A 12,076-nucleotide genomic window follows, 5' to 3' on the forward strand; every position below is an offset into this window, starting at 1 on the left:
GACGCTGAAGATAAGCCAAGCGGGCAAACAGGTCTCTCGTGCCAGCCTCCAAGGGCTTTACCTCAGCAGCTCTCAACCCCTGAGAGCAATCCTGCTCTACCAGGAAGCGGCTATTGTGTGTCCCAGAATTAGAACAGTTCAAAGGAATGTTTGGTGAAGAACACACTGCCAGGAAAGCCTCTTATGTAACTCGAAGAGAATGAAGCGGTCGCTTTGGAAGGGACACAGGTCTTGGAGAGCACGTTTGTCTGGGCTGAGGCTGGGGATTCAGCATGTTCGGAAAGGGATACAAACCTTGCTCTTCCCCCACCCCCCAAGTCCCAGCTCCCCCACCCTAAGCTTCTGACTCTCACCCAGTGGGCTGTGTCTCAACAAACTTAAAGTGGCTTCTGATCCTTCCAGGACAGAAAAGCTGTCTGTTTCATTAGCTTCCCCATCACCTGCTGTGTGTATGCAACTCAAGTCAACAGCCTCCAAGCATGTTGCTTGGGGTATAAGTAGGAGGATACTAACAAGACTTGTCTGGGGAAAAGCCCCTACATCTGTTTATTCATTTATTGTTGTATTCATTTATTCAGTTAGCCATTCACTCATTGAGAAAAATTCTAGGTACCTTGCACAGTGGGAGGAGCAGAAAATCAAGCAGTGCAGCGACAAGACACACAGGACCTGGAGGGGGACACAGAGAAAGAAGATGGAAGAAGACAAGACACTTGTGACTACCATGAGCCTTTGCTGCTTCAGTGAGTAGTTTGGTTTGGTTTTGTCTTAAGCTTTCATGTAGTGGGAGCCTGGCGCTGTGCTGGGCTTAGGGAAGGAATGACTGTTAATAAACAGAATTCATTTTCAGAGAGATAATAGTAGTTGATGCTTATAATAATGCTGTTCCTACGACTTCTTTGGTTTTGTTCTGTTTTTGTTTGCTCTTACTTTTTTGTGGTAGAGCAGACATAACATACAATCTGGCGTCCTGACTCCTTTTGAAGTGTGCAGCCCGGTGGCAGCCAGTACATTCACAGTGTGGTGCAACCATCACCACCACCCATCTCCACAACCCTTTCATGTTCCCCAACCGAAAGTCTAAATCCCCTTCACACAAAATCTCCCGGGCTCCCCGTCCCAGCCTCCGGCAACCACCACGCCACTTCCCGTCTCTACGAATCTGACTACACAGAGCCTCATACCAGTGGAGTCACGGGGCATGAGTATTTGTCCTTTTGCTTATTTCACTTCACACGATGTCTTCAAGGCTGACCCATGTTACAGCATCTATCCGAATCCCCTTCCTCTTTAAGGCTGAATAATAATACTCTATTGTACGGCTGCATCACATTCTGCTTATTCCACGTGTTCATCCGCAAACACTGGGGTTGCTTCCACCTTGTGGTTACTGCGAATAACACCACTAGGAACATGCCTGCGCAATTATCTCTTTGAGTTCCTGCTCTTATTTATTTTCAGTAGACCCTGAGAGGTGAGATTGCTGCATTACACAGTGATGCTGTGTTTCACTTTTGGAGGAACCAGCACGGCTGTAGCATTTCACGTACCTACTAAATGTGCACAAGGTCCAATTGGATCCATATTTTTGCCAACACGTTATTTTTCTGCTTTTTAAAAAAGTTTGTTTACTTATTTATTTGTGTTTGAAAGGGGGAGAGAGAGAAAAAGAGAGAGAGAGAGAGAGAGAGAGATCTTTCATCCACTGAATCACTCCCCTAATGCTCACAACAGTCAGGGCTGAAGCCAAGAGCCTGATACTCGGTCCAGATCTCCCACTCGAGCCTGCTGCCTCGCAGGAGTGCGTTAGCGGGATGACAGATTGGAAGCCAGGGTAGTCAGGGGTCAAACCAGGCGCTGCAATATGGGATGTGAGCACCCCAAGAGGTGAACTGCGGCGCCACAATGCCTACACCTAGTTTCTGCTTTTTTTAAAATAGCCGTCTTCAGGAGTGTGAAGTGGCATCACATTATGGTTCTGATTTTCACTTCTCCAGTGAGGAATGATTTTTGGACATCTTTCCATGTCCTTACCGGCCATTTGTCTGAAGGTTCTTCAAAAAGGTCCTGGAAAGGGCTATGCCTAGTGTTACAGTGGGTTTGGTCTCCACCAGTGTCGCCTGCATTCCATACTGGAGTGCTGGTTTCAGTCTGGGCTCCTCCTCTTCCCATCCAGCTTCCCGCTAATGTGTCCTGGGAGGGAGCAGATGATGGCTCAAGTATTTGGGTCCCTGCCATCTTTGTGGGAGATGCTGTTTTAGTTCCTGGCTCTAGGCTTTGGCTTGGTCCAGCCCTGGCTGTTGAGGGCATTTGGCAAGGGAGCTAAAGAATGGAAAATTAATCTCTCTCCTTCAAGTAAATGAAAAATAAACAAACATTAAAAAGAAAAAAAGTGGAAAATACAAGTAAAAGATAAGCTTGTTTGTTTTGTTGAAAAAATTTGAAAGTCATGCATGGTTTTTTATAATATGTATGCTCAATGAACTTTTTGAAGGTCCCTCATACGCATATATTTCAAAATTTTTGCACTACAATGAAATTATTTTTGGTGTCAATGTCCCACAAACTTCTCTAAGGAAATGTCTCAAGGTCATTGATATTTCGTTTTTCACATGTTTTCACATTTTTTCACTCTAACAAGCTCCACCTGCAGCAGATGGGAGGTTATTGTTCCCCCTTTCCAGCTAGGGAAACTGAGGCTGTTTCGGTGACCTGCCCCAGGACAAACCTAAGAAAGGGCAGGGGGAGGGGAGGCAGGCCTGGCCGACCCAGCAGGCCACAGGGCAGCTCCGGCAGTGGAGTCCCCCGGAGGGGGTGGGGAAACCCAGCGCACACCCGGTCCCCAGCCAACTGCTCTTTGTGCTGGAATATTCCCTTGGGAGCCTTTGGCTGCCCTTTCCCATTCTCCCTTCTCTCCTTCTTTCTCTCCTTTCTGGGTCTGGGCTAAGTGAATGCCTCCTTCCTTCCTGTCCAGGTCTGATCCACTGTTAGCACCTCGGTGAGAACCACTCCTTCCCCAGGGGGATTGTCTGCTTTCAAAGGCATGGAAAGAAAATCCCCTGAAAGACCCTCTGAAGAGCCACCGCTGACCGGAAAACTAAAGCTAACCTGGAGTAAGTCACCACCCCCACCCCCGCCCCAAGAGGGACAGGCAGACCCCAGACCCACCCCAGGACTAGTGACTGGCTCCTTTTTATTTTTAACCAGGAAGAGTACTACCCAACTGTTCATTAGTTCCTAACAAAAAGAAATTTTTTAAATTATTTATTTATTTATGCACTTATTTATTTACATGAGACAGAGAAATGGAGAAATCTCCCATCTGCTGGTCCAACCCCCAAAGGCCTGCGAGAGGTGGCCCTGTTCCTGGTCCACAGCAAAGTCAGGAGGCAGGCACTCCATCCGAGGCTCTCACATGGATGTCGGAGACCCCGCTACTTGACCAATGTCATTGCCTCCCAGAGGTGCATTAGCAGCAAATTGGAATTGAGAGCGGAGCCAGAACTCCAAGCCACCACCCCAACACGGCATGTGGGCATCCCGAGGAACATGTTAACCGCTAGGGCAAACCGCCCTCCCCCCGCCCCCAAATGAATTGTTGACCTAGCTACCTACTATGCACACCAAGCGCCAACCACCACTGGTCCCACCGGAAGGGGCAGAAACAGAGTCTCAGAGAGGTAAAAGAAAGACTGCTCACGCAGCTGCCTCCAGAGCCCGCGCCTAGCTGCTGTTCTACCCTGCCTCCGACTCTCTCCCAGAAGAACTCACACACAGATAGACAAGGATATTTCAAAAAGTATGTGGAAAATGGAATTTAAAGATCCTTATATTAGTGCAAAAAAATTCTGAAATTGCTAGTTTCTTCATCACACACATTTTCCATGAAATTTTTGAAGACCCCTAAAATGCTTAGATTTCGAAAATTTTTGCACCAAAATAAACTTATCTTCTAATCCCAGTCCCATGAACTTTTTGAAGTGTGCTCAAACATGATAGATGGATGATAAATGGATGATTAATAGCAAGACAGATATAGATAGGTAGATAGATAGATAGATGATAGGAGAGAGGATTGAGATAGATGGACAGATGAAAAAAACATATTGACCCCCTAAATTCACCCCCCTTCCCACCATTAGCTCTGCCTTCTCACCAATGGATTGACACTTCTATGAAAAAAGAAAAAATGTCTAAAAGCACTTTAAACACGTGGATATTATTGAAAAGAAAGAAATCTAAATGCATAAAAACAATCACCTATATAGTCTTGTTGCCCAGAAAGAAAACCACTAAGATTCTGGGTTGCGGCCTCTCCGTACTGAGCACACGTGCATGCTTGGGGGTAGTGGGCTGGGGAAAACCAGCCCTCCTGAGAGAGCTGGCAGGGAAGATCCACATGAAGAGAAGGGGGCATTGCAGAGGTCTGGGCAGGGTTAAGGAAGACACAAGCAATGCTGGCCCCGAGGACTCAGTGCTGGGTGGGAGAAGCCAGACCCTTGCTTCCAGACTCTCCCCACCCCCACTGCACCCCCAAATGTGCTCAACTTGATTCTTTTTCAGGACCTGCTCTGAGACCCTGAGACCCTCAGGAAGGGCAGGTGGGAAAGGGTTGCTGCTCCCTGGGGGGTTTCTACCAACCTTTTCAGTGGAGGGACCCTGGGAAGGCATAGAAACCTAGAGGGGCTTCAAGGGAGAGAGTTCAGCTGGGGATCGGGGCAGTCGTCTATCAGGAGGCAGAGTCCAAGAGCAGAGCCAAAGGAGGCTCAGCCGGGGCCTGCGCTGGGCAGGCCACTGCAGAGCTGCAGCCCGGAGGAGGAGCTCATGGGTCAGGGAGCTGGCTGCACAGGACGCAGGAACCAGTTACCGAGATGTGACTGCAGGCTTAACCTCTCCAGCCCAGTTCGCGGCTCTGCTGAGACCCCAGGGCTGATGGAGCCAACAGCCTCTCTGTAAATAGCCCCATAGCCTGCAGGTTAGAAGTCCTGTGTTCTGGCCGGCGCAGCGGCTCACTAGGCTAATCCTCCACCTAGCTGCGCCGGCACACCGGGTTCTAGTCCCGGTCGGGGCACCGGATTCTTTCCCAGTTGCCCCTCTTCCAGGCCAGCTCTCTGCTGTGGCCCGGGAAGGCAGTGGAGGATGGCCCAAGTGCTTGGGCCCTGCACCCCATGGGAGACCAGGAGAAGCACCTGGCTCCTGCCTTCGGATCAGCGTGGTGCACCAGCCGTGGCGGCCATTGGAGGGTAAACCAATGGCAAAAAGGAAGACCTTTCTCTCTGTCTTTCTGTCTCTCTCTCTCTCTCACTATCCACTCTGCCTGTCAAAAAAAAAAAAAAAAAAAAAAAGAAGAAGAAGAAGTCCTGTGTTTTGCTCCCAGCTGTCACCTCATTTTCTGTGTGACATTAGGCCAGAGATGAAACCCTCTGTGTCTTGTGTCATGATTAGCAATATGAAGAGGTCGGGTAATAGGGCTCCAGGTCCCTTCCAACCCCAAGATGCTATGATCCCCTCTTCTTCTCCCTCTCCTCTCACCACTCCATCAGCCCCCCCAAAAAAGTTTATCATGACAAAGGCGGGGGGTGGGCAGCATTGTGGTGCAACAGGTTAAGTCACTGCTTGCGATGCCAGCGTTCCATATGAGTGCCAGCTTGAGTCCCTCGGCTTCCTGCTCAGCTCCCTGCTAATGTGCCTGGGGTATCAGAAGATAATCCAAGTACTCAGACCCCAGCCACGCACACACGAGACCCGGATGGAGTTTCTGGCTCCTGGCTTCAGCCTCGCCCAGACCTAGTTGTTGCAATCATATCGGGAATGAACCAGTGGGACGGAAGATTTCTCTCTCTGTCTCTGTCTTACTGTCTCTCTCTCTTACTCTGCCTTTGAAATAAATAAATCTCTGCCCCACCCCCACCTCAAAAAAACTCTAAAGCAAGGTGTAGTCAACTCAGTCCAGACGCTTCTCGGAACTGAAGCTCACACCGTGGCCAGCTGTGTTAGGGACTGAAAGAAAGAGCTTCTCCCAGGTCAGCCGAAGGGTCAGGCTGAGATAAAAGGCCTGCCCCATGCTCAGCCACTTGAGCTGCTCAGCCTGCATCCAGGATTAACCAAGGCTCCTCACTGGCTCTCTGGTTTCAAAACAAAACAAAACTTTGAAAGAAGCCTGCATTCACAGGCAAATCCCTCGGGAGCAAGGCCCCTGGGAATGTTTGGGGAGCACCACCTGTCAGGCAGCAGTTCCCACACCCTGAGACCAAAACAGCCTTTGAATGTCAGTCCCAGTAACAACACTGGCACCACACGTATTTGGACAGCACCACCCACCTTTGACAGCCCCTCTTCTGGGCTCAACTTTCTGAAGTAGGCAGAGTGAGAGATATTCGAACAACTTGGTTCTGGTTTAGAGATGAGCTGAACTAAAGCTTGGAAAAATGAAAGAGGTGGGGAGAGATACATTCAGAGCTGGAACTAAGTCCCCTCATCAGAATTCCATGTGTGTGCCTCCCCCATACACACACACACACACACACACACACACCCCAACGCATTCCAAATCCTGCCTATAGACGGCTCGCACATCACACCACAGCCATCTGGGCCTCCCATAAAGACCAGAGAAGTCTCAAGAGGGAAGAAAACAAAAGAAGTATTTTTAGTGGTGCTCAGACACATTTGGGGACCCCTGCCCCATTATGCTGTCTTCACAGAATCTGGGAATCCTGGAAAATACGGGCTAGATGGCCATCACAGTTCATCCAATGTAGCCACCTGCTGGGGGCAGTCCTCCAGGGCGTACCCTTGAACAAGGGCGTGTAGCCCAGGCTCACTGCAGAGATGGTGGGAAAATAGCACGGACTCGAATACAGGGGGAGTTTCTGCCTTCTCCCGTGGCAGTGTGAGTGCAGCGGCCCAGGCCCTCGCCCCTTGGCCTTCCAGCCTCCAGAACTGTGAGATGACACACGCCTGCTGCTTAAGCCGCCGGCCGAGCCAGAAACTCATCCCTGGGGCACCAGTGATCTGATTCAGAGGAGCTGCCCCACTCCGCGTGGTCCAAGGTGATTACACCACGTGTGTGCATTCCATCCGGTTGGGGGAGGCGGGGAAGCTGACAGACCCCTTATGCTGAGGGTCTGGAAGTTTCTCTCGTTGCTTCTGCTCACACGATAACTTGGCGGCACGGAATGCCCTGGGTGGGCACACACCCCACCAGAGGGCACCTGTCCAGTCCTCGCATGCTCATTCCCAGGGAACTCATTCCCTCGCCGTCTCCATCGGGGTGCTGGGCTCCCTGAGCTGTCTTGACCCATCCTAGAGTCCATGTGGATCTAAATAAAACCCTTCACCTGTCTCCTAAGCAAGTGAAAAGTCTGGCTGGGCGAGGTGGGGCGGGGGGTGGAGGGGAAGCCACATCACTCTCTCCCGACTCCACAGCCCCAGCGGGGCTCCCTAAAGTGCTCTGGGACAGGGCAGCACTGACACCATGGCCATCACAGCTCCTTTAGCCCGGCCAGCGCTCAGCCAGCGGGCCACCCACCTCGCCCTCCCAGCCTGCCCTTCACGGAACGGCCTGAAAAGAGGTTCCGCTGTGATGCAGTCCTGTTTCCCCCGTTTCCCTGTGGGATGGGGAACAAAAAGGCAAGACGGAGATGTGCCCCTGGAGGGCCAGGTGTCTGTGGGAGGGGGGGCTGGCCCTCAGTGACTCCACTGGGGCTTGCCTAGGAGACAGGCAACAGGCTTGAAGCTAGGACCCAAGAGACCCTCATCCATCCGAGCAGGCTGTGTGCACGAGAGCCCGCGGGGCGCCTGTGCTTCTCTGTGCTGTCGCGCCGATAATCCTAACCGGGTCACTTGTTCCTTCACGTGTCCCTTAGTGCTCAGTAAGTGCCAGCATTCCTGCCTGGGCTGGCTCTGAAGTCAGACCTGGGTTCAGGTCTTGACTCTTACTAGCCAAATTTGTCTTAGGCAAATGGTTTCATCTCTCTGAGTCTCCGCTGCCTCGTACATAAAAATGGGGTTTCTCCAATGCTTCCCCCCAAGGTTGCCGCAAGGATGAAATGAAACCATGGATGCCAGGCGCAGCGCCTGACTTGCAAACAGTGGATCGACAGCAGCTCGCACACCACCTTGTACTTACAGGCTTATTAAATGCTTGTTGGCCGCTGGACCTACCGTCGCATGGGTCTGTCTCCAAAAACCCTGTCCCACTCTGGGTCCATAGCATTTCATCTTTCTAAAATTTGTGACTGAGATTCCGGAAAGCTGGGTCTTCCCTGGTGGCCCCTGAACCAACATGGCTGGTAAGAGCTGAGGCACCTGTTACACTTCCTGGGGGAAGAAGGAAGGAAGAAAACAGTGAGAAGGAGATAGAGAGGCCATGGGGTCTGGGGAAGACGGAAGGAATGAGAGAGGGGGAGAGAGGGGGTTGGCAGGGCACGCCCGGTGTTCATGTGACACCCCGCGGCCCTCCCGTTGATCCCCCTTCTGGCTAAGCCCCATCTCAGACACCTGTTCTTTCGAGTCTCTTCTAAGATCACTGACTGTTCTCACGGGAGCATCCTCGTTGCTCCTCCTACAGGGCCCACGGCTGATCAGCTCCGGAGCCGGGATTTGAACCCCGATCAGTCTGCCTCCCTACGGCATGAGCGCGGATCCAGGATTCAGAAGCCTCAGCTGGAGGGTCCGCTCTGCCACTCACCAGCCAGGTGACCTCCCGTGGTCACCTGATCCCTGAGTGCCTTGCTTGACTGTTCCTTAAGGGAAACGGGAGCCATAAGGTCCCCTCCCCATCCTTGGACTAAATAGTAAGTGTGCACAGGCTTTCTAAACTGCAAAGTACTGTGCAGCCGCCGGCCATCAGCCATGCCCATGGCTTTGTGTGTCCTTGAGGGCCTTCAAGGTTTAGAAATTGAAGAGCATGTAGATGGGAGTGTGTTCACTCGGATCCCACCGCACCCCCCCCCCCCCCCCGCCAAAGCACCTGGAAGCCACCTTGGGAAAAGCGAAGGAGCTCCAGGTTAAGAAGTGGCGAGCACATTTCTAAAGCAGATTGCACATGGAAAGCACGTCCATTCAGACACTCGTCACTTGCTTCCCTTGCAGGCCCGTTATTTTAGTTTATTTTTTAATTTGTTTGACAGAGTTAGACAGTGAGCGAGACAGAGAGAAAGGTCTTCCTTCCATTGATTCACCCCACAAATGGCTGCAATGGCCGGCACTGCGCCAATCCGAAGCCAGGAGCCAAGTGCTTCCTCCTGGTCACCCACGCGGGTGCAGGGCCCAAGCACTTGGGCCATCCTCCACTGCTTTCCCGGGCCACAGCAGAGAGCTGGACTGGAAGAGGAGCCACCGGTACTAGAACCCAGCACCCTTATGGGACGCCGGCGCCACAGCGGGAGGATTAACCAAGTGAGCTATGGCGCTGGCCCCTGGCCCGTTATTCCTTGGAAATGCTCTCAGATGGCACTCGGGGTGACTAACAAAGAAGAAATGATTCATGAGTGACTGTGTGTTGCTGCTGAAGTGAGCTGTTAGGACTACAACTGAAGAGCATGTGTTTTTCCATTCTCTGGAAATCAAGAACTATGGAGCTGTTTTTACTCAAACTTTTCCAAAACAAACCACCTTTTGCGATGGAAAATGTTGCCCTAAGGAGAGAAATTTTCAGAAAAATTATGAGTGAGTGAAACAAAACAGCACCAAAGAGAAGCCCTGTTTAATGAGAACAAGAACTTTGGCCAGCATGCCTGAGTCCATTCATAGTGTTTCTCCCGCAGCCATGCCTCTCTCTCTCTCTCTCTCTCTCTCTCTCTCTCTTTCTCTCTCTCTCTCTCTCCTCTCAAGCACTGGAGTCCAACAGACCTAGGTTCAAATCCAGCTGGGCTTGATATTGGCTGCATCTTGAGTGGCACTTCCCCTCTCCAAGTGCCAGTTTCCTCATCTGTGTAACGGGGGTGAAATACTTTCACACCGGCTTCTGGAAAGATTGGATGAGGTTCTGAACTTTAAGTGCCGTGACACATGGGGTTGAGCTGCCCATGTGTGATACTGGAACGCAGGTTCAAGTCCCGGCTGCTCCACGTCTGATCCACCTCCCTGTTAACGAGCCTGGGAAGACAGCACATGTTGGCCTAAGTTCTTGGGCCCCTGCCACCCATGCGGGGTACCCAAATGGAATGCCAGGCTCCAGGGTTCAGCCTGGTCTGCCCCTGCTGCTGCAGGTATTTGGGGAGTGAAGCAGCAGATGGAAGACCTCTCTCTCTCTCTCTCTCTCTCTCTCCCTCTCTCTCTCTCTCTGTCACTCTGCTTGAAATAAATAAGTAAATAAATCTATTTTAAAATAATAAAGTGCCCATGATGTAGTAAGGTTTGAAAATGCAGTCATACCTCGGCATCCTCACGAGATTGGCTCCAGGAGCCCCCTGGATAGCAAACTCCCTGATGCCCAAGCCCCTTGTGTAAAATGGCGCAGTGCGACAGGCGGTCGGCAGTTGGCTAACCCCAAGGGTGCGGTACCTGAAGATGCAGAAGCCAGCGAGCTGCCGTTTCTCTGGCAGCACTCACCGTGCGTGCTCCACTGGACTTGCAACCCCACCTCCTAGGTCTGCGGGCCTCGCTCTTCCTAGTGGTGCCTTCCAAAAGACCCTTGTCCCTAAGACTGACATTTCCGGCCTCTCATTCTGGTGTCTAACAGAACAGGAATTGGGTTTAGAGAAATAAAATTATTTCCCTTTTTTCACTTTGTTGTTCAAAACAACATTGTCAAGTGTGCAAAGCAGATGGGTGCCTGTGGTAGGGAGGTGGGCCAGGAAGCAGGGGGAAGTGGATTGAGAATGAAGAGAAAAGAGAACTTTATCTTCAAGTTTAAAACAGCATTGAGTCGGCGCCGCGGTTCACTAGGCTAATCCTCCACCTTGCGGCGCTGGCACACCGGGTGCTAGTCCCAGTTGGGGCACCAGATTCTGTCCCGGTTGTCCCTCTTCCAGGCCAGCTCTCTGCTGTGGCCCGGGAGTGCAGTGGAGGATGGCCCAAGTACTTGGGCCCTGCACCCCATGGGAGACCAGGAGAAGCACCTGGCTCCTGCCATCGGATCAGCGCGGTGCGCCGGCCGCAGCGCACCGGCCGTGGCGGCCATTGGAGGGTGAACCAACGGCAAAGGAAGACCTTTCTCTCTGTCTCTCTGTCTCTCTCTCTCACTGTCCACTCTGCCTGTCAAAAAAAATAATAAAATAAAATAAAAAACAGCATTGATGGAGCCGGCACTGTGGCACAGTGGGCTAAGCCTCCGCCTGCAGCACCTGCATCCCGTATATGTGCTGGTTCAAGTCCCAGTGGCTCCACTTCTGATCCAGCTCTCTGCTATGGTCTGGGAAGCAGTATAAAATGGCTCAAGTGCTTGGGCCCCTGCACACGCCTGGGAGCCCTGGAAGAAGCTCTTGGCTCCTGGCTTCGGATCAGCGACCATCTGGGGAGTGAACCAGCAGATGGAGGATCTCTCACGCTCTCGCTCTCTCTCACTCTGCCTCTGCCTCTCTGTAATTCTGCCTTTCAAGTAAATAAATAAATATTAAAAAAAAAAAACCATTAGCCTGAAGTGGAATCAAAGGCAAGCTTTTACTTCCAATATTCAAGGGATCATTGTGAATAACAGTAAATCATATTAAGTCATTAAAACAGCCCTGTGTTAAAATGAAGAAGTCATTTTGCAGAAACTGGCTTCAAAGCCTTTTTTTTTTTCCAGAAGATAGATAGACGCAGGGCAGGAAAATCACAATTGATCCAAAGTGCACACATGGAAGATTCAGGGCTTAGCCAAAGAAGACACACATAGCCAGTCTCGTTCAGTTACCCCCGTTTTCCATCCCCTAACCTATGTGTAGGCTGTCGTTGTGCTGGCTAGCCAACCTTGAGAAAACTCAACCCTGTTCCACGTGCATCAGTGACTCGAGGCCCAGCTCTCTGGCCAGAGGACAGCGCATGGCCCAAGGACCCACCTTTCCCCCCAGGGGTCCTCCTGCATTCATGAGCCAAAGACTTACTCCAGTCTCTAGTTGGCTACTTTCCAGGCTCCACCCAGCACCCC

General features: G+C 51.4%; 1 long non-coding RNA gene across 2 annotated transcripts; it reads left to right on the forward strand.

The window, feature by feature from the left end:
* Positions 1-226: 226 nt before the first annotated feature.
* LOC138844234 (uncharacterized) lies at positions 227-10,341 on the forward strand. 2 transcript variants are annotated; one of them, XR_011379795.1, is made up of 3 exons: positions 227-743; positions 2,975-3,113; positions 3,302-3,961. It is a non-coding gene; the product is annotated as an uncharacterized lncRNA (long non-coding RNA). The 2 variants fall into 2 exon arrangements; XR_011379796.1 differs by lacking the exon at positions 3,302-3,961 and adding an exon at positions 8,573-10,341 and having other exon boundaries at positions 228-743.
* The last annotated feature ends 1,735 nt before the right edge of the window (positions 10,342-12,076 follow it).

Source organism: Oryctolagus cuniculus, chromosome 11, assembly GCF_964237555.1.
Source record: "Oryctolagus cuniculus chromosome 11, mOryCun1.1, whole genome shotgun sequence".
Classification (NCBI taxonomy): Eukaryota; Metazoa; Chordata; class Mammalia; order Lagomorpha; family Leporidae; genus Oryctolagus; species Oryctolagus cuniculus.